This window comes from Convolutriloba macropyga, chromosome 9 (assembly GCF_964194025.1).
Source record: "Convolutriloba macropyga chromosome 9, txConMacr16.3, whole genome shotgun sequence".
Taxonomy (NCBI): domain Eukaryota; kingdom Metazoa; phylum Xenacoelomorpha; order Acoela; family Convolutidae; genus Convolutriloba; species Convolutriloba macropyga.
The window spans coordinates 51,461,096-51,485,050 of NC_134476.1; the positions used below are offsets into that span (position 1 = coordinate 51,461,096).

At 36.1% G+C, this 23,955-nt stretch overlaps 1 protein-coding gene across 1 annotated transcript in view; it reads left to right on the forward strand.

The window, feature by feature from the left end:
• Window positions 1-23,955, forward strand: part of LOC142345834 (uncharacterized) — a 183,821-nt gene that overhangs the window by 72,616 nt on the left and 87,250 nt on the right. The window lies entirely within an intron of this gene.

Here is a 23,955-nt window from a genome sequence, read left to right on the forward strand (position 1 = left end):
GAGAAAAAACAATTACCGGAAGGCTGGATATAAAAATGGGATATTTTCCGTTTGTGAGAGGTGTATGCAATCTTGCGAGGTGTATGAAATTAAGTGCAGTCGATGCGAATCCACCTAAGATGATAAAACATGTCAAAATCTATTAAAGAGGGCTTCAGAAAACCAAAAGTTTGACACCCCGGTAGTCAGGTAAGTTTGTTTGCTGCGGGTTACAGAAAGTTTTCAAAAATTTTGAAAACTCACTGCGCCGAAGCAGAAAAGTTGATCAAAAACGGCGGCCTTTCACATCAGCCAGTGCAAGCAAGCCCTCAAAACGCGCATCGAGTACACGAGCCGAGAATTGACACTGAAACAAAATTGTGGTTTATTTAAAACTACCTCAAACAACAAATAATAATAGTAAATAATAACAAAGAATTTAGGGCCATCCAAGGAAACTTTTCGTTTCCACCAGTAGTTTAATTTTTTTTATGTTTCTGCATTCATTGCACAAACATGATAGTCTCCATGTGCATATTTTTTTCAAACATGTAAATTATTAATATAACCGAAAGGTTAAAGTTTACTTGACTTCAGAATAATCAGGAATAATTATTGAAATAATCAAAACTTTACATTAATCTTCTGGTTATTAATTGATGTTTCCCATTAAGCTGTTCGTTCCACTATATATAAAAATAAGACACCAATGATCATAACTGCCTATCTATTGGAAAATTCTCATGTTGACGTTGCAAAAACTATGTTAAAGCTTTTTTGAAAAGAGTTTTGTTCTCCGTCGCTCTTAAGTTAAAGGGTAACTTATTCCATTTTTGTATGCTCTTCAAAATCAAAGATCTTTTACTCTGCTTAGTATACTTTTGCGTTCTTATTATCAGCTGTTTTATCCGTTTGTTCTTTTAACTGTAGGCGGTTGACACATTTTTCAAATGCTTCTGATACTATCCTCTGATTCAAGTGTGTGGAGTTTCAATATACTAAAATTTGAAATAATTAATTCAGCTGGTAGGACATGCGATTTGAGAAAAATAACACGACAATGATCGAATTTACGACGTATATAACACACTTTTATGCCCCAATTAATCTGTCGATTTATACGCTGTGTTTCTTGCTGACAATGTTTGTTAATAATGACAAATGAGACAGGATTAAAGATTTGAAAACTTGCAGCCTTACTTCCAAAGGTATATGGTTTCTTACCAGATATAGTGAGCGATGGCGGCCGCCATTTTTTCTATAACTTCATTTAGATGTGCTTCAAAACTCAATTTTGAGTCAAGGGGTATTCGTAGATAACGACAACTCTCAGCAGATTTTATTAGATTTCCGTTAAAAGTACCTTTTGGTTCTAATTCGTCTCGTGTAGAAAAATAAAGTCGTACTGTTTTGTCAGCATTCAACGTGAGTTGATTTTTCTTTTAGTAACTGTCCGTTTTCAATAAAATATTTATTTTTGTTGCAATTGTTTTTCCTGGTTCATATCGACATAAAATACTAGTATCGTCTACAAATTGAACAAGCTCAAAGTCACCTTTGATTTTTTCAGAAAAATCGCTAAAGTATAAAAGAAAAATTAGGGGCCCTAATACTGTTCCCTGCAGTAGTCCATTATTAACAAAAATGTGTTCTCAGACCTCGGTGCCTAATTTGACGCATTTTGATCTTGCTTCGAGAAAATATTTCAAATTAATTGCAGGCTCAGAAAAGTTGAAGCACTCTGTATTTTTGTCAATTATTTTGTGGGAAATTGAATTGACTGCTTTTGCAAGCTCTAAAGATATTGCTGCAGTATTTTCCCAATACACAGGTTTTCTATTGCGGTCTCAACAAAAACAATACTGCATCTGTTGAAGATTTTTTGTTTTGGAATCCAAATTGCTCTTTAATCAACAGATTGTTTTCATTGGTGTTATCCATCATTTGGAAAAAAAAGCATGTAAAAAAGCTTAGCAAAAGATCGTTTGACAGAAATTGGTCGATAGTTGCACACTTGTCTTGTTGAACATTTTTTGTGAATTGGTGTGACATATGCATGTTTTAGAATAGTTTGAAAGACACTGTTCTGAATACATTCGTTAGAAAAAAAACTTGCAGATGAGTACCAATTCCGTATTTCGCCGCCTTTAATGCCCACGCATGGACAATTCCTGGTCCCAGTGATTTACTGTTTTCTAAACTGTTAATGACTTTGTAGATTTCTTTTAAAGTCAACACTCTGAAATTGAATTTTCTAGAACAGCGGTTCAAATTATGGATATTGAGAGGAACGAAGTCAAGAGAATAGTTGCCCATTTCCGCAAGAGATTTGTTAAATGCATTGCAGATTGCGTTTTTGTGAACAATCTTGGCTCTGTATATTTCAATTTCAGACACATTAATACCTTGTTTGTGGTTTCCTAATTTTTTTTGATGAAATTCCATTTCTGCTTCGATGTTTCACATTGCTTAAGTAAACCAACAGAATATTTTCGATGAGCATCTCATTGTTTTAAGTTCACTAGGTTACAGCATTTTTTGAACTCGACGAAAACATCGTAGTTCTGAGAAAATTTGTATTGATTGTACAAATGTTGTTTTTCTGCAATTATTTTTTTGAGTTCCTTGGATATCCATGGCTTATCACTATTTTTGTTTTCCTTCATTGAGAAATCACAGATCTGTATAGGTGCATGTTCACCAAGAATACTTTGAAAAAATTCATCAATTTTTTTCAGCATTTACTCACAATTGTCCTGTTGATAATTAGGTCGCCAGTCGGCAAAAGTCACTTCACTGTTGAATTTCTCCCCTGAAAAAGGGTCATGTTCCTTCAAAAAGAAAAATCTATCTTCGTTCCTTCCTGTCCTTTCTAATTTACTCTGATAAAATATGATGTTGTGGTCAACCTCAATGGGCGCAAACAAACTTTTCATTCTACAATTTGATCTTTTTGTCTTGAACCAGTGATCAATAAGCAATTGATTAGTTTTGGTGATGCAAGTGGGAGTGTCCACATTTGTTGGGTTAAGTGCCAGACCAGATGCAAAGTTATCAAGTAATTCTTTCTCTTTTTTGTTGAATTGGTCAATGTTGTAGTCATCAAATATAAGAAGATTGTCTGTTAAGGAATATGCATTAGATACTTGAGCACTCAAATCGTTCAAGGAAAAAATTGGAATGCTTTTTACTCGGATTTTACAAAAAATTCACCAAACATTTATCTTTAAGAGGTTCAATAATTTTGAGCAAAATGGATTTAAAAAAAAAGCATTAGCTATCTCAAACTCTTTCATACGTTTAACATTGAAGTGTCTGGGGATCCAGACTCCATTAACCCCACCTCGCTGGATTCCCGTTTGTTTTGATCGAACTTTTTCTAACAGAAGATGTTCATTACTAACATTGAAATTAGTGTCCTGCTGCTATGAAATCCATGTTTCGGTTACTATAAGTATAGTTTGCGAATCCAGTTGTTAAAACAAATTCTAAAGGCATTCATACTTATTTGGTATGCTCGTTTCTGAAAAATTTTCAAATGTTTTTGGGATGAATCTAGCACTTTATCAAAAAACAAATAGCAAAGAGAACGAACAGCTTTGGGGCGCAAAATTTTTCAATCCATCTGACCATCAATATTGTATAACGAATGTTTTGCTTGAGTTAAGCTTCTACTAATGACTATGAAGTAATTTTTGTGAAAATTGGTCAGAAAAATAAGAAGTACTAATATTAAAAAGCAAATTCTCACATCGCTCACATTATTCATCTCAAGCAATATTGCGATAATTTTGAATTTTTTGAGGTTGGATCACATTCTGTGCTGCAGGCAGGTTGTTCAAGACATTACAGTGCCGAAAATTATTCACAAGGTTTTTGATTCCATTTATGTTTGGGTGAATCCCGCCATAAAAAATATCATTTTCTGTAAGAGTTTTATCAAAACCTTCAATTTTTGATCACGGATACAGACCATCCAGTTCCTGGCATATCATTTCCAGTTGCTCATCAAACATTTGAATTGCCTCATTATTGCAATTTCAAACATAACAACCATCATGGACAGGTGAAATTTTGCAGATGGCAACACGGTGTGGTTTCAACTTTTTCATGCACTTTTCAACTGTATATTTCATTTGCATTGCAGCATCTTGCCCAGATAAACTTTTATCATTTGAATAATGTCCAGCGTGTAGTACTAAAGTTTCCGTCTGAGCCCCAGGAAGATATGTTTCAACAATTTTTAATATCTTTAATTTTTGCTGAAGAATATGAATGTATTGCCGTTTGCTGCGGAATGTCTTGTTGATGATTGCAAAGCGCGGTATAACTTATGGATATTAATTTTTATCTGGCATTTCAATATTTCTTAGTGAACGCGAATTATTCTGCTTTTCCAGCAAATTATCAATGATTTTGGATGTCTGCTCCTTGAAGTCTTTGAGCCCTCAAAACGCGCATTGAGTACACGAGCCCGGAATTGACACTGAAATAAAATTCTGGTTTATTTAAAACTACCTCAAACAGCAAATATTCATAGTAAATAATAACAAAGATTTTAGGGCCATCCAAGTAAACTTTTTTTTTCCACCAGTAGATTCAGTCAGAGTTTAATTTCTTTATGTTTCTGCATTCATTGCATAAACATGATAGTCTCCATGTGCAAATATTTTTTCAAACATGTAAATTAATAATATAATCGAAATGTTAAATTTACATGCCTTCAGAATAATGAAGAATATTTATTGAAATAATCAAAATTAGAGTTTTATCATCTGGTTATTAATTGATGTTACCCATTAAGTTGTTCGTTCCACTATATATAAAAAAAGATACAGATGATCCTAATTGTCTAACTGCCGATGAAAATTTTTGTAAGAAAAGATGTTCATTACCAATATTGAAATCAGTGTCCTACTGCTATGATATCCATGTTTCGGTTTTTACTATAAGTATAGTTTGCGAATCTAGATGTTGAAGCAAATTTTAAAGGCGTTCAAACCTATTTGGTATGCTACGCTCATTTATGAGAAAAAATATCAAACGTTTTTGGGGTGGATCTAGCATTTTATCAAAAGCAAATTGCTCAGAAAACGAACAGCTTTGGGGCGCAGAATTTTTTCATCCCAGCTGACCATCAATATTGTGTAACGAATGTTTCGCTTGAATTAAACTTCTCCTAATGACTATGAATTGATTTTTGTGATAACTTGTTAGAAAAAGAAGTACTAATATTAAAAAAGAAATTCTCATATCCTTCACATTACTCATCTCAAGCAATATTGCGATAATTTTGAATTTTTCGAGGTTGGTACACATTCTGTGCTGCATATAGGTTGTTGAAGACATTAGAGTGCCGAATATCATTCATAAGGTTTTTGATTCCATTTATGTTTGGGTAAACCCCGTTATAAAAAATAGCGTTAACTGTAAGATTTTTATCAATACATTCAACTTTTGACCACGGATACAGACCATCCAGTTCCAGGTCTATTATTTTCAGTTGCTTATTAAAACTGTAATTGCCTCATTTTTGCTATTTCGACCATAACAATCATCCTTGACGAGTGAAATTTTGCAGATGACAACACGGTGTGGTTTCAATTTTTTCATGCTTTTTTCAACTGTATATTTCATTTGCATTGCAGCATCTTGCCCAGATAAACTTTTATCATTTGAATAATGTCCAGCGTGTAGTACTAAAGGTTCCGTCTGAGCCCCAGGAAGATATGTTTCAACAATTTTTAATATCTTTAGTTTTTGCTGAAGAATATGAATGTATTGCCGTTTGCTGCGGGATGTCTTGTTGATGATTGCAAAGCGCGGTATAACTTTTGGATATTACTTTTTATCTGGCTTTTCAATATTTCTTAGTAAACGCGAATTATCCTGCTTTTTCAGCAAATTATCAATGACTTTGAATGTCTGCCCTTTGAAGTATTCCAGCCCTCAAAACGCGCATTGAGTACACGAGCCGGGAATTGACACTGAAATAAAATTCTGGTTTATTTAAAACTACCTCAAACAGCAAATAATCATAGTAAATAACACTAAAGATTTTAGGGCCATCCAAGTAAACTTTTTATTTCCACCAGTAGATTCAGTCAGAGTTTAATTTCTTTATGTTTCTGCATTCATTGCACAAACATGATAGTCTCCATGTGCATATTTTTTTCAAACATGTAATTTAATAATATAACCGAAATGTTAAATTTACATGCCTTCAGAATAATGAAGAATACTTATTGAAATAATCAAAATTATACTTTGATCTTCTGGTTATTAATTGATGTTACCCATTAAGTTTTTCGTTCCACTATAAATAAAAATAAGATACGGATGATCCTAATTGTCTAACTGCCGATGAAGATTTTTGTAAGAAAAAATGTTCATTACCAATATTGAAATCAGTGTCCTACTGCTATGATATCCATGTTTCGGTTATTACTATAAGTAGAGTTTGAGAATCTAGATGTTGAAACAAATTCTGAAGGCGTTCATACCTATTTGGTATGCTACGCGCATTTATGAGAAAAAATATCAAACGTTTTTGGGATGGATATAGCACTTTATCAAAAGCAAATTTCTCAGAAAACAAACAGCTTTGGGGCGCAGAATTTTTTCAATCCAGCTGACCATCAATATTGTGTAACTAATGTTTCGCTTGAAACAAACTTCTCCTAATGACTATGAAGTAATTTTTGTGAAAATTTGTCAGAAAAATAAGAAGTACTAATATTAAAAAGCAAATTCTCACATCTCTCACATTATTCATCTCAAGCAATATTGCGATAATTTCGAATTTTTTGAGGTTGGATCACATTCTGTACTGCCTGTGGGTTGTTCAAGACATTAGAGTGCCGAATATCATTCATAAGGTTTTTGATTCCATTTATGTTTGGGTGAACCCCGTTATAAGAAATAGCATTAACTGTAAGATTTTTATCAAGACATTCAACTTTTGATCACGGATACAGACCATTCAGTTCCAGGTCTATCATTTCCAGTTGCTCATTAAATTTGTAAGTGCCTCATTTTTGCTATTTCGACCATAACAATCATCCTTGACGAGTGAAATTTTGCAGATGACAACACGGTGTGGTTTCAATTTTTTCATGCTTTTTTCAACTGTATATTTCATTTGCATTGCAGCATCTTGCGCTGATAAACATTTATCAATTGAATTACGTCCAGCGTGTAGTACTAAATTTTCCGTCTGAGCCCCAGGAAAATATGTTTCAACAATTTTTAATATCTTTAATTGTTGCTGAAGAATGTGAATGTATTGCCGTTTGCTGCGAGATGTCTTGTTGATTGAGTTTGCGATATGTGATGTCTGATATCAAAAGCAATATTGCAAAGCACGGTATAACTTTCGGATATTATTTTTTATCTGGCATTTCAATAATTTTTATTAAACGCGAATTATCCTGCTTTTTCAGCAAATTATCAATGATTTTTGATGTTTTTTCTTTGAAGTGTTCAAAATCTTTCTACAGACATTTTTTTGTCTCTTTCTGGATAGTAAATGTCTGTTTTTTGTATTTCGTACTGTGCCAAATTGTTTTCTAGAGATGTTATGATTCCATACTTCTCATTCATTTTTTCACTGGTTTCTAGAAGTTTTGCAAATAGTTCCTCTTTGTTACATTTTTCAAGGACTTTTTTGAAAACAAAAAATTTTGTAATGCTTTTAGTTGAGTAATAAACAAAATTACAGCATATTGTTTAAAAATTTGGGGGAAAATTGTACCTGAAATAAGATTGAAGAATATGTGATGTAAATGGTTTGGTCTCAACCGATGACGAGAAGGAATAAAGCCTAATTTTTGTGTATAGAATACCCAAATTCAGATAAAGTGACGTTCAAAAAGTACTTGCGATTAAATTATCAACAAAACAAAACTGTCTCGGGAGATCTTAACGGTGACACAAGTAGTTGAATAGAGATAGCTCTACAGTGATATCTAGAATACCCAGTAGTAATATAACATAGCTTGAAAAAGAAACGAATAAAACAAGTTCTTCACTCCATATATTTAATGTTGAGTACGGCTTGGACGTTCAGTACTTTTTAGAATTCAGAAAGGAGTAGACAAAACTTATCAATTAAGTATCGAATTTTAAACGCAGCTCACTGCTTCAACTGTTTCCGTAGTCGAATTTTTTGTTTGTCAAACTAGTTGAAGTACACCCTTTAGAGCTGTTCTTTGAAATTCTCCAAGCGTTGAATGTCACTGTTGAAATGTGGAAGCCCCTTTTCTCTGCACACTTTTTATCCTTCTGAGTTCTGCTTTGCTTGCCTTCCAAAAATATATCCGTATGAAATTACTGGAACAACGTAGCTGCGGTAGAGTTTTTTCCTTGTGATCCAGGATAAGTCTTTGGAGATATTTTGTTTGATGCTTCAGAAAGTTTTGATAGATTTTTGACTCTCTTTTCTGCATGAGTTGTCCAAGAAAGATCCCAAGAGAAAAGAATCCCGAAGTTCTTCTCGAATTCTGGTTTATCTAAGAATCTCCTTTCAAGCCATACGTTTGCTTCCCCTTGATGCTCAGTAGTCTGCATTTTGCCATATTCAGTTTCATCATATTTCTGGAACACCATTGCTAGGTTCTGCTTGTGTCTATCTGAAGTGTCACAGTGTTGTCGCCATCTACTTTATCTTCAGCATAACCGTAACAGCTGCTCAATATTGTTTCTGGGACATCGTTGATAAACAGATATAAGAATAGAGATCCATATACCTGTAATAAGCTTATTCCCTCAGTTCCTATACACCCTCAATACCTGTAATGCGGTTGATTCCGTTGAGCATAATTTGAGTGTTTGGTAGCGTTCTGTGATGTATTCCTCTAACAGAGTTAGTGCTCCACCAGCTATGCTCATAGCACGTAATTTCTCAATGCGCTTTTTATGGTACACTTTGTCAAAGGGTTTCTCAAAATCCAAGTACTGTGTTGCCAGCGTGGTCAGATCAAGCATTTCGAAAAATTCAATGAGATACAAAGCATTTGTGTTGTCGTGGACTTATATTTCGTAAACCCATGTTGCTGTGGTGCAATAAATTTAAATAAAGCTTTGTACAGCTAGTCAAATACTAGAGTTTCAAGTACTTTTGAGATGCAGTTCAGTCGGAATGTCAGTCTATAGGTTGCTCTTGACTGCTTATCTCCATTTTTGAGCAGAGGAATAATTGATCAAGTTTTCCAGTACATAGGATATTCGTGTTCATTGCCAACAGTGATCAAAATTAGTTCAAGATACTTTCTGATGCTGGTCGCTAGTCTCCTCAAAATGAGATTTCGCGTTCCGTCTTGTCCCTTTGCTTTTTCAATGTTTAGTGCTTGTAGGGCGTTCAATTTATTTTCTTGAAAAATGGATTTTGTCAATTCTGACTATTTTGGTTTTGTCAATTTTCCTTTGATAGTCGGATTTTGTTAAAACTGACTGTAAGAAAGTGTTGAACTGATCAGCTTTCTCCTCGTTTGTTGTCGTTTTCCTGTCTTCAAGATACTTTTTAGACGGTATCTGAGTTCTTCTGCGTATGCTCTATAGGTATTTTTGTATCTCAGAAAAGTTTCCTGCTCGGAAAATTTTCCTTTCGAGCTCATTTTGGTCTCTCTGAGGTTGGGAGTCTAGGTGCCGGCTCATTTCGTTTAACTTCTCCATTTTAAAATGTGACGGTTTACTGCTGATCTGTCGCGGAAGGGTATCTGCTTGATGAGATGTGAAGTCTCTCTTCTGACCCATGGGGCCAGTGACCTCCTGTGTTTGGTTTTTATTGGAATGTGTGTCTGGATAATTTCATAAAGCCAGTCATACAACAGTTATATTCACCAAATAGAAGAAGATTGTCTGTTAAGTAATATGCATAAGATACTTGAGCACTGAACTCGTTCAAGAAAAAATTGGACAGATTTATGCTCGGATTGAACGAAATATTCACCAATATTTATCATTCACATGTTCAATAATTTAGAGCCACGTTGATTCAAAAAAAATTGCATTAGCTATCTAAAATCTTTCCTACGTTCAACATTGAAGTGTCTGAGGATCCAAACTCCAACACCCCCACCTCGCTGAACTCCCGTTTGTTTTGATCGAGTTTTTGTAAGAAAATATGTTCATTATTAATGTTGAAATTAGTGTCCCCCTGCTATGAAACCTCTGTTTCGGTTACTATAAGTATATCTTGCGAACCTAGTTGTTGAAGCAATTTCGAAAGGCCTTCATACTTACTTTGTATGCTACGCGTATTTATGAAAATAATTTTCGATTTTTTTTGGTGATGGATGTAGCACTTTATCAAAAGCAAATTGAAGAGAAAACGAACAGCTTTAAGGCGAAAAATTTTTTTCACTCCAGCTGACCATCAATATTGTATAACGAGTGTTTTGCTTGAGTTAAACTTCTAATGATTATGAATTAATTTTTGTGAAAATTTGTCAGAGAAATAAGAAGTACTAATATTAAAAAGCAAATTCTCACATCTCTCACATTATTCATCTCAAGCAATATTGCGATAATTTCGAATTTTTTGAGGTTGGATCACATTCTGTACTGCCTGTGGGTTGTTCAAGACATTAGAGTGCCGAATATCATTCATAAGGTTTTTGATTCCATTTATGTTTGGGTGAACCCAGCTATAAGAAATATCATTATCTGTAAGAGTTTTATCAAGACATTCAACCTTTGACCACGGATACAGTCCGTCCAATTCCAGAAATACCATTTTTAGTTGCTCGTTAAACTTTGTAGTTGACTCATTTTTGCTATTTCGACCATAACAATCATCCTTGACAGGTGAAATTTTGCAGATGACAACACGGTGTGGTTTCAACTTTTTCATACTTTTTTCAACTGTATAATTCATTTGCATTGCAGCATCTTGCCCTGATATACATTTATCAATTGAATTATGTCCAGCGTGTAGTACTAAAGTTTCCGTCTGAGCCCCAGGAAAATATGTGTCAACAACGTTTCCAATATCTTTAATTGTTGCTGAAGAAAATGAATGTATTGCCGTTTGCTGCGAGATGTCTTGTTGATTGAGTTTGCGGTATGTGATATCTGGTATTAAAAGCTATATTGCAAGCACGGTATAACTTTCGGATATTATTTTTTATCTGGCATTTCAATAATTTTTATTAAACGCGAATTATCCTGCTTTTTCAGCAAATTATCAAGGATTTTTGATGTTTTTTCTTTGAAGTATTCAAAATCTTTCTACAGACAATTTTTTGTTTCTTTCTGGATAGTAAGTGTCTGTTTTTGCATTTCGTACTGTGCCAAATTGCTTTCTAGAGATGTTATGATTCCATCCTTCTCATTCATTTTTTCACTGGTTTCTAGAAGTTTTGCAAATAGTTCCTCTTTGTTACATTTTTCAAGGACTTTTTTGAAAACAAAAAATCTTGTAATGCTTTTAGTTGAGTAATAAACAAAATTACAGCATATTGTTTAAAAATTTGGGGGGAAAATGTACCTGAAATAGGATTGAAGAATATGTGATGTAAATGGTTTGGTCTCAACCGATGACGAGACGGAATAAAGCCTAATTTTTGTGTATAGAATACCCAAATTCAGATAAAGTGACGTTCAAAAAATACTTGCGATTAAATTATCAACAAAACAAAACTGTCTCGGGAGATCTTAACGGCGACACAAGTAGTTGAATAGAGATAGCTCTACAGTGATATCAAGAATACCCAGTAGTAAAATACTGATATAGAGTACAATATTATGTGATGTGAATGGTTTGGTCTCACCCGATGACGAGAGCTATCAAAAAAAAACAAAACTGTCTCTGGAGATTGTAACAGTGACACAAGTAGTTGAATAGAGATAGCACCCGTACACTGATAACTAGAATACCCAGTACTAATATACCGTAACTTGAAAAAAAACGAACAAAAATTTCTTCACTCCATACATCTAACGTTTAACACGGCTTGGACGTTCAGTACTTTTTAGTGTTCAGAAGAGAGTAGACAAAATTTATCAATTCAGTTTCAAAGTTTACACGCAGCTGACTTCTTCAACTGTTTCCGTGGTCAAAGTTTTCGTCAAATTATTAGAAGTACCCTCTTGTGAGCCGTTCTTTGAAGTTCTCTATGCGTTGAATGTCACAGTTGAATAGCTTGCCAAACAGATTAGCAAAGCACACTGCTCTCGTCAAAAAAACCGCTCTACTGAGTACGTTTTAGGAGTCTTCTCGTAATGAAGATCGTGTTCCCCGCCGTTTTAGTTCGTTCGTTCGAATTTTCTTGGAAGACATAATTCTCCCATTTCATGTTGTATTGTCCTTGTATTATGTCCATAAACGTTATTCTCATGATAGAACGCCAGTTGAAGAAATTGGAGTCTTTGCAGGCACTCCTTGTAGTCCAGTTGTGTTGTCTGTAGGATACAGGAAGCCACTTTTTCTCTGCACAATTCCTATCCTTCTGGGTTGTGCTTTGCTTGCCTCCCAATTAGATGATCCGTATGAACTTACTGGAACAACGTAGCTGCGGTAGAGTTTTTCACTTGTGATCCAAGATAAGACCTTGGAGAATTTTTGTTTGATGCTCCAGAAAGTTTTCATAGCTTTTTCGATTTTCTTTTCTGATTGAGTTGTCCAAGAAAAATCCGAAGAGAAAACAATCCCGAAGTTCTTCTCGATGTCTGGTTTTTCTAAGAATATCCCTGCAAGTTTTACGTTTGCCTTCCGTGATGCTCAGTAGTCTGCATTTTGCCAGATTCAGTTTCATCATATTTCTGAAACACCATTGCCAAACTTTGTCTGCGTCTATCTGAAGTTTCACAGTGTTGGTGGCAACTACTTTATCTTCAGCATAACCGTAACAGCTAATCACTATTGTTTCTGGGAGATCGTTGATAAACAGATTGAAGAATAGATATCCATATACATGTAATACGCTTATGCCCTCATTTCCTATACACCCCTCAATACTTGTAATGCGGTAGATTCCGTTGAACCTATTTTGAGTTTTTGGTAGCGTTCTGTGAGGCAACACTCTGAAACAGTTAGTGCTTCACCAGCTATGCTCATAGAACGTAATTTCTCAATGAGCTTTTTATGGCACACTTTGTCAAAGGGTTTCTCAAAATCCAAGTAATGTGTTGCCTGCAAGGTCAGATCAAGCTTTTCGAGCAATTCAATGAGATACAAAGCATTTGTGTTATCGTGGACTTATATTTCGTAAACCCATGTGGTTGTGGTGCAATAAATTTAAATAAAGCTTTGTACAGTTTGTCAATTACTAGAGTTCCAACTACTTTTGAGATGCAGTTCAGAAGGATTATCAGTCTATAATTTGCTCTTGACTGCTTCCCTCCATCATTGAACAGAGGAATAATTGATCCAGTCTTCCAGTACATAAAATATTCGTGTTTATTGCCAACAGTGATAAAATTTAGTTCAAGATACTTTCTGATGCTGGTCGCTAGTCTCCTCAAAATGAGATTGCCCGATCCGTCTGGTCCCTTTGTTTTTTCAATGTTTAGTGCTTGTAAGGCGGTCAATTTGTTTTCTTGAAAAATGCATTTTATCCATTCTGACTATTTTGATTTTGTCAATTTTCTTTTGATAGTCTGATTTCATAAAAACTACTGTAAGAAAGTGTTGAACACATCAGCTTTCTCCTCGTTTGCTGTAGTTTTCCTGTCTTAAAGATACTGTTCAGACGGTAGCTGAGTTCTTCTGCGTATGCTCTTGAGGTATTTCTGTATCTCAGAGAAATTTCCTGCTTGGAAAACCTTCCTCTGGAACTCATATTGGTCTCTCTGAAATTGGGAGTCTAGGTGGTGGCTCATTTGCTTCAGCTTATCCATTTTGGAACGTGACGGTTTACTACCGATCTGTCTTCGAAGGGTATTCATCTGCTTGACGAGATTTGAAGTCTCACTTTTGACCCACCGGGACAGTGACCTCCTGTGTTTGGTTTTCATTGGAATGTGTGCCCAGAAAATTTCATAAAGCCAGTCATACAACTGATCAACCAGCAGGTTGACATTGCTGAAGCGATATGTTTGGAAGGGAATTTCATTTATGTGTTTCTTCAAGTCTTGCCAGTCCGCTATGGTATAGGAGAATATCGAAAAGTTTCGTTTTCCTTGCTTGATGCCCTTACAAGTTGTGTACCATGTGCTACTTGCTAACGTCATCTGGTATGGAAGGTGATTGGATGAGAAAAGTTGTTTCATTCAGTTGTCAACGGTGGTAATCGCAATTGAATCTAAAAGTTCTGTCAGTGTGACATCCAGTTGTTTTTCTTGCCTGTAATTAGCTGTTGAAATCAAGCCTTGAAGACATATTCTACAATGACGGCTGTGTAAAGCTCCGAAGATTCCATTTCATTCCAACGAGTGGACTGGAAATTTATGTCTCCAGTTATTATGACCGTATCACAGCTTAGGTCTTGTTTTGGATGCACAATTTTCTCAAGAAGAGATTTCATCGACTCTAAACTCAGTCGTTAAACTCAGTCGTTCAAAAAAACAAAACTGTCTCTGGAGATTGTAACAGTGACACAAGTAGTTGAATAGAGATAGCACCCGTACACTGATAACTAGAATACCCAGTACTAATATACCGTAGCTTGAAAAAAAACGAATAAAAATTTCTTCACTCCATACATCTGACGTTTAATACGGCTTGGACGTTCAGTACTTTTTAGTTTCCAGAAGGGAGTAGACAAAATTTATCAATTCAGTTTCAAAGTTTACACGCAGCTGACTTCTTCAACTGTTTCCGTGGTCAAAGTTTTCGTCAAATTGTTTGAAGTACCCTCTTTTGAGCCGTTCTTTGAAGTTCTCTATGCGTTGAATGTCACAGTTGAATAGCTTGCCAAACAGACTAGCAAAACACACTGCTGTCGTCCAAAAACCGCTTTACTGAGTACGTTTTAGGAGTCTTCTCGTACTGAAGATCGTGTTCCCTGCCGTTTTAGTTCGTTCGTTCGACTTTTCTTGGAAAACATAATTCTCCCATTTCATGTTGTATTGTCCTGGTATCATGTCCATATACGTGATTCTCATGATACAACGCCAGTTGAATAATTTGGAGTCTTTGCAGGCACTCTTTGTACTCCAGTTGTGTTGTCTGGATACCATTTTTAGTTGCTCGTTAAACTTTGTAGTTGCCTCATTTTTGCTATTTCGACCATAACAATCATCCTTGACAGGTGAAATTTTGCAGATGACAACACGGTGTGGTTTCAACTTTTTCATACTTTTTTCAACTGTATAATTCATTTGCATTGCAGCATCTTGCCCTGATATACATTTATCAATTGAATTATGTCCAGCGTGTAGTACTAAAGTTTCCGTCTGAGCCCCAGGAAAATATGTGTCAACAACGTTTCCAATATCTTTAATTGTTGCTGAAGAAAATGAATGTATTGCCGTTTGCTGCGAGATGTCTTTTTGATTGAGTTTGCGGTATGTGATATCTGGTATTAAAAGCTATATTGCAAACACGGTATAACTTTCGGATATTATTTTTTATCTGGCATTTCAATAATTTTTATTAAACGCGAATTATCCTGCTTTTTCAGCAAATTATCAAGGATTTTTGATGTTTTTTCTTTGAAGTATTCAAAATCTTTCTACAGACAATTTTTTGTTTCTTTCTGGATAGTAAGTGTCTGTTTTTGCATTTCGTACTGTGCCAAATTGCTTTCTAGAGATGTTATGATTCCATCCTTCTCATTCATTTTTTCACTGGTTTCTAGAAGTTTTGCAAATAGTTCCTCTTTGTTACATTTTTCAAGGACTTTTTTGAAAACAAAAAATCTTGTAATGCTTTTAGTTGAGTAATAAACAAAATTACAGCATATTGTTTAAAAATTTGGGGGAAAATTGTACCTGAGATAGGATTGAAGAATATGTGATGTAAATGGTTTGGTCTCAACCGATGACGAGACGGAATAAAGCCTAATTTTTGTGTATAGAATACCCAAATTCAGATAAAGTGACGTTCAAAAAATACTTGCGATTAAATTATCAACAAAACAAAACTGTCTCGGGAGATCTTAACGGTGACACAAGTAGTTGAATAGAGATAGCTCTACAGTGATATCTAGAATACCCAGTAGTAATATACTGATATAGAGTACAAGATTATGTGATGTGAATGGTTTGGTCTCACCCGATGACGAGACCTATCAAAAAAAAAACAAAACTGTCTCTGGAGATTGTAACAGTGACACAAGTAGTTGAATAGAGATAGCACCCGTACACTGATAACTAGAATACCTAGCACTAATATACCGTAACTTGAAAAAAACGAACAAAAATTTCCTCACTCCATACATCTAACGTTTAATACGGCTTGGACGTTCAGTACTTTTTAGTGTTCAGAAGAGAGTAGACAAAATTTATCAATTCAGTTTCAAAGTTTACACGCAGCTGACTTCTTCAACTGTTTCCGTGGTCAAAGTTTTCGTCAAATTATTAGAAGTATCTTCTTGTGAGCCGTTCTTTGAAGTTCTCTATGCGTTGAATGTCACAGTTGAATAGCTTGCCAAACAGATTAGCAAAGCACACTGCTCTCGTCCAAAAACCGCTCTACTGAGTACGTCTTAGGAGTCTTCTCGTAATGAAGATCGTGTTCCCCGCCGTTTTAGTTCGTTCGTTCGAATTTTCTTGGAACACATAATTCTCCCATTTCATGTTGTATTGTCCTTGTATTATGTCCATAAACGTTATTCTCATGACAGAACGCCAGTTGAAGAAATTGGAGTCTTTGCAGGCACTCTTTGTACTCCAGTTGTGTTGTCTGTCGGATACAGGAAGCCACTTTTTCTCTGTACAATTCTTATCCTTCTGGGTTGTGCTTTGCTTGCCTCCCAATTAGATGATCCGTATGAACTTACTGGAACAACGTAGCTGCGGTAGAGTTTTTCACTTGTGATCCAAGATGAGACCTTGGAGAATTTTTGTTTGATGCTCCAGAAAGTTTTCATAGCTTTTTCGATTTTCTTTTCTGATTGAGTTGTCCAAGAAAAATCCGAAGAGAAAACAATCCCCAAGTTCTTCTCGATGTCTGGTTTTTCTAAGAATATCCCTGCAAGTTTTACGTTTGCCTTCCCGTGATGCTCGGTAGTCTGCATTTTGCCAGATTCAGTTTCATCATATTTCTGGAACACCATTGCCAAACTCTGTCTGCGTCTATCTGAAGTGTCACAATGTTGGTGCCAACTACTTTATCTTCAGCATAACCGTAACAGCTGCTCACTATTGTTTCTGGGAGATCGTTGATAAACAGATTGAAGAATAGAGATCCATTTAGATGTAATACGCTTATGCCCTCTTTTCCCATACACCCCTCAATACTTGTAATGCGGTAGATTCCGTTGAATCTACTTTGAATTTTTGGTAGCGTTCTCTGAGGCAACACTCTGAAACAGTTAGTGCTTCACCAGCTATGCTCATAGAACGTAATTTCTCAATGAGCTTTTTATGGCACACTTTGTCAAAGGGTTTCTCAAAGCCCAAGTAATGTGTTGCCTGCGTGGTCAGATCAAGCTTTTCGAACAACTCAATGAGATACAAAGCATTTGTGTTATCGTGGATTTATATTTCGTAAACCCATGTGGTTGTGGTGCAATAAATTTAAATAAAGCTTTGTACAGTTTGTCAATTACTAGAGTTCCAACTACTTTTGAGATGCAGTTCAGAAGGATTATCAGTCTATAATTTGCTCTTGACTGCTTCCCTCCATCATTGAACAGAGGAATAATTGATCCAGTCTTCCAGTACATAAGATATTCGTGTTTTTTGCTAACAGGGATAAAAATTAGTTCAAGATACTTTCCGATGCTGGTCGCCAGTCTCCTCAAAATGAGATTGCCCGATCCGTCATTTTTCAAGGACTTTTTTTCAAGGAGTTTTTTGAAAACAAAAAATCTTGTAATGCTTCTAGTTGAGTAATAAACAAAATTACAGCATATTGTTTAAAAATTTGGGGGAAAATTGTACCTGAAATAGGATTGAAGAATATGTGATGTAAATCGTTTGGTCTCAACCGATGAGGAGACGGAATAAAGCCTAATTTTCGTGTATAGAATACCCAAATTCAGATAAAGTGACGTTCAAAAAATACTTGCGATTAAATTATCAACAAAACAAAACTGTCTCGGGAGATCTTAACGGTGACACAAGTAGTTGAATAGAGATAGCTCTAGAGTGATATCTAGAATACCCAGTAGTAATATACTGATATAGAGTACAAGATTATGTGATGTGAATGGTTTGGTCTCACCCGATGACGAGACCTATCAAAAAAAAACAAAACTGTCTCTGGAGATTGTAACAGTGACACAAGTAGTTGAATAGAGATAGCACCCGTACACTGATAACTAGAATACCTAGCACTAATATACCGTAACTTGAAAAAAACGAACAAAAATTTCTTCACTCCATACATCTAACGTTTAATACGGCTTGGACGTTCAGTACTTTTTAGTGTTCAGAAGAGAGTAGACAAAATTTATCAATTCAGTTTCAAAGTTTACACGCAGCTGACTTCTTCAACTGTTTCCGTGGTCAAAGTTTTCGTCAAATTATTTGAAGTACCCTCCTGTGAGCCGTTCTTTGAAGTTCACTATGCGTTGAATGTCAAAGTTGAATAGCTTGCCAAACAGATTAGCAAAGCACACTGCTCTCGTCCAAAAACCGCTCTACTGAGTACGTTTTAGGAGTCTTCTCGTAATGAAGATCGTGTTCCCCGCCGATTTAGTTCGTTCGTTCGAATTTTCTTGGAAGACATAATTCTCCCATTTCATGTTGTATTGTCCTTGTATTATGTCCATAAACGTTATTCTCATGATAGAACGCCAGTTGAAGAAATTGGAGTCTTTGCAGGCACTCCTTGTAGTCCAGTTGTGTTGTCTGTAGGATACAGGAAGCCACTTTTTCTCTGCACAATTCCTATCCTTCTGGGTTGTGCTTTGCTTGCCTCCCAATTAGATGATCCGTATGAACTTACTGGAACAACGTAGCTGCGGTAGAGTTTTTCACTTGTGATCCAAGATAAGACCTTGGAGAATTTTTGTTTGATGCTCCAGAAAGTTTTCATAGCTTTTTCGATTTTCTTTTCTGATTGAGTTGTCCAAGAAAAATCCGAAGAGAAAACAATCCCGAAGTTCTTCTCGATGTCTGGTTTTTCTAAGAATATCCCTGCAAGTTTTACGTTTGCCTTCCCGTGATGCTCAGTAGTCTGCATTTTGCCAGATTCAGTTTCATCATATTTCTGGAACACCATTGCCAAACTCTGTCTGCGTCTATCTGAAGTGTCACAGTGTTGGTGCCAACTACTTTATCTTCAGCATAACCGTAGCAGCTGCTCACTATTGTTTCTAGGAGATCGTTGATAAACAGATTGAAGAATAGAGATCCATATACATGTAATACGCTTATGCCCTCATTTCCTATACACCCTCAATACTTGTAATGCGGTAGATTCCGTTGAACCTATTTTGAGTTTTTGGTAGCGTTCTGTGAGGCAACACTCTGAAACAGTTAGTGCTTCACCAGCTATGCTCATAGAACGTAATTTCTCAATGAGCTTTTTATGGCACACTTTGTCAAAGGGTTTCTCAAAATCCAATTAATGTGTTGCCTGCAAGGTCAGATCAAGCTTTTCGAGCAATTCAATGAGATACAAAGCATTTGTGTTATCGTGGACTTATATTTCGTAAACCCATGTGGTTGTGGTGCAATAAATTTAAATAAAGCTTTGTACAGTTTGTCAATTACTAGAGTTCCAACTACTTTTGAGATGCAGTTCAGAAGGATTATCAGTCTATAATTTGCTCTTGACTGCTTCCCTCCATCATTGAACAGAGGAATAATTGATCCAGTCTTCCAGTACATAGGATATTCGTGTTTATTGCCAACAGTGTTAAAAAAAGTTTAAGATACTTTCTGATGCTGGTCGCTAGTCTCCTCAAAATGAGATTTCCCGATCCGTCTGGTCCCTTTGCTTTTTCAATGTTTAGTGCTTGTAAGGCGGTCAATTTATTTTCTTGAAAAATGCATTTTATCCATTCTGACTATTTTGATTTTGTCAATTTTCTTTTGATAGTCTGATTTCATAAAAACTACTGTAAGAAAGTGTTGAACACATCAGCTTTCTCCTCGTTTGTTGTAGTTTTCCTGTCTTAAAGATACTGTTCAGACGGTAGCTGAGTTCTTCTGCGTATGCTCTTGAGGTATTTCTGTATCTCAGAGAAATTTCCTGCTTGGAAAACCTTCCTCTGGAACTCATATTGGTCTCTCTGAAATTGGGAGTCTAGGTGGTGGCTCATTTGCTTCAGCTTATCCATTTTGGAACGTGACGGTTTACTACCGATCTGTCTTCGAAGGGTATTCATCTGCTTGACGAGATTTGAAGTCTCACTTTTGACCCACCGGGACAGTGACCTCCTGTGTTTGGTTTTCATTGGAATGTGTGCCCAGAAAATTTCATAAAGCCAGTCATAAAACTGATCAACCAGCAGGTTGACATTGCTGAAGCGATATGTTTGGAAGGGAATTTCATTTATGTGTTTCTTCAAGTCTTGCCAGTCCGCTATGGTATAGGAGAATATCGAAAAGTTTCGTTTTCCTTGCTTGGTGCCCTTACAAGTTGTGTACCATGTGCTACTTGCTAACTTCATCTGGTATGGAAGGTGATTGGATGAGAAAAGTTGTTTCATTCAGTTGTCAACGGTGGTAATCGCAATTGAATCTCAAAGTTCTGTCAGTGTAACATCCAGTTATTTTTCTTGCCTGTAATTAGCTGTTGAAATCAGGCCTTGAAGACATATTCTACAATGACGGCTGTGTAAAGCTCCGAAGATTCCATTTCATTCCAACGAGTGGACTGGAAGTTTATGTCTCCAGTTATTATGACCGTATCACAGCATAGGTCTTGTTTTAGATGCACAATTTTCTCAAGAAGAGATTTCATCGACTCTAAACTCAGTCGTTAAACTCAGTCGTTCAAAAAAAAAACAAATATGTCTCTGGAGATTGTAACAGTGACACAAGTAGTTGAATAGAGATAGCACCCGTACATTGATAACTAGAATACCCAGTACTAATATACCGTAGCTTGAAAAAAAAAACGAATAAAAATTTCTTCACTCCATACATCTAACGTTTAATACGGCTTGGACGTTCAGTACTTTTTAGTGTTCAGAAGGGAGTAGACAAAATTTATCAATTCAGTTTCAAAGTTTACACGCAGCTGACTTCTTCAACTGTTTCCGTGGTCAAAGTTTTCGTCAAATTGTTTGAAGTACCCTTTTGTGAGCCGTTCTTTGAAGTTCTCTATGCGTTGAATGTCACAGTTGAATAGCTTGCCAAACAGATTAGCAAAGCACACTGCTCTCGTCCAAAAACAGCTTTACTGAGTACGTTTTAGGAGTCTTCTCGTACTGAAGATCGTGTTCCCTGCCGTTTTAGTTTGTTCGTTCGAATTTTCTTGGAAAACATAATTCTCCCATTTCATGTTGTATTGTCCTGGTATTATGTCCATATACGTGATTCTCATGATACAACACCAGTTGAATAATTTGGAGTCTTTGCAGGCACTCTTTGTACTCCAGTTGTGTTGTCTGTAGGATACAGGAAGCCCCTTTTTCTCTGCACAATTCCTATCCTTCTGGGTTGTGCTTTGCTTGCCTTCCAAATAGATGATCCGTATGAACTTACTGGAACAACGTAGCTGCGGTAGAGTTTTTCACTTGTGATCCAAGATGAGACTTTGGAGAATTTTTGTTTGATGCTCTAGAAAGTTTTCGTAGCTTTTTCGATTCTCTTTTCTGATTGAGTTGTCCAAGAAAAATCCGCAGAGAAAACAATCCCGAAGTTCTTCTTGATGTCTGGTTTTTCTAAGAATCTCCTGCAAGCTTTACGTTTGCCTCCCCGTGATGCTCAGTACTCTGCATTTTGCCAGATTCAGTTTCATCATATTTCTGGAACACCATTGCCAAATTCTGTTTGCATCTATCTGAAGTGTCACAGTGTTGGTGCCAACTACTTTATCTTCAGCATAACCGTAACAGCTGCTCACTATTGTTTCTGGGAGATTGTTGATAAACAGATTGAAAAATAGAGATCCATATACATGTAATACGCTTATACCCTCATTTCCTATACACCCCTCAATACTTGTAATGCGGTAGATTCCGTTGAACCTATTTTGGGTTTTTGGTAGCCTTCTGTGAGGTAACACTCTAACACAGTTAGTGCTCCACCAGCTATGCTCATAGCACGTAATTTCTTAATGAGCTTTTTATGGCACATTTTGTCAAAGGGTTTCTCAAAATCCAAGTATTGTGTTGCCAGCGTGGTCAGATCAAGCTTTTCGAACAATTCAATTAGATACAAAGCGTTTGTGTTATCGTGGACTTATATTTCGTAAACCCATGTTGCTGTGGTGCAATAAATTTAAATAAAGCTTTGTACAGTTTGTCAAATACTAGAGTTCCAAGTACTTTTGAGATGCAGTTCAGCAGGATTATGAGTCTATAATTTGTTCTTGACTGCTTCCCTCCATCTTTGAACAGAGGAATAATTGATTCAGTCTTCCAGTACATAGGATATTCGTGTTTATTGCCAACAGTGTTAAAAAAAGTTTAAGATACTTTCTGATGCTGGTCGCTAGTCTCCTCAAAATGAGATTTCCCGATCCGTCTTGTCCCTTTGCTTTTTCAATGTTTAGTGCGTGTAAGGCGGTCAATTTATTTTCTTGAAAAATGCTTTTTATCAATTCTGACCATTTTGGTTTTGTCAATTTTCTTTTGATAGTCGGATTTCATAAAAACTACTGTAGGAAAGTGTTGAACACATCAGCTTTCTCCTCGTTTGTTGTAGTTTTCCTGTCTTCAAGATACTTTTCAGACGATAGCTGAGTTCTTCTGCGTATGCTCTTGAGGTATTTCTGTATCTCAGAAAAATTTCCTGCTTGGAAAACCTTCCTCTAGAACTCATATTGGTCTCTCTGAAATTGGGAGTCTAGGTGGTGGCTCATTTGCTTTAGCTTATCCATTTTGAAACGTGACGGTTTACTACCGATCTGTCTCGGAATGGTATTCATCTGCTTGACGAGATTTGAAGTCTCACTTTTGATCCACGGGGACAGTGACCTCCTGTGTTTGGTTTTCATTGGAATTTGTGCCCAGAAAATTTCATAAAGCCAGTCATACAACAGATCAACCAGCAGGTTGACATTGCTGAAGCGATATGTTTGTACGGGAAGTTCATTTATGTGTTTCATCAAGTCTTGCCATTCCGCTATGGTATAGGAGAATATCGAAAATCTTCGTGTTCCTAGCTTGGTGCCCTTACGAGTTGTGCACCATGTGCTACTTGCTAACTTCATCTGGTATGGAAGGTGATCGGATGAGAAAAGTTTTTTCATTCAGTTGTTAACGGTGGTACTCGCAATTGAATCTAAAATTTCTGTCAGTTTGACATCCAGTTGTTTTTCTTGCCTGTAATTCAGGCTGTTGAAATCAGGCCTTGAAGACATATTCTGCAATGACGGCTGTGTAAAGCTCCGAAGATTCCATTTCATTCCAACGAGTGGACTGGAAATTTATGTCTCCAGTTATTATGACCGTATCACAGCATAGGTCTTGTTTTAGATGTACAATTTTCTCAGGAAGAGATTTCATCGACTCTAAACTCAGTCATTAACGACTGTTTTTTGGTAAGTTTTATATCTATACGATGAGAAACCTTTGATGCAGTGATTCGACTTGGATTGCTACTGTGTCATGGTTTTTACCCAAGCGTGTTACCCTTGCATGTAGAAATGAGAAATAGACGGCTACTTTTGCTCCTCCGTGCTTCGACCTCCCATTTGTTGTATCTCGATTCATTCGGTGTATGACGAAACTATTTAAAAAAACTTCGGAGTTGGATACCTCTGGCGAAAGCCTGGTCGCATTTACGCAGAGAGTGTCGTAGAGATCA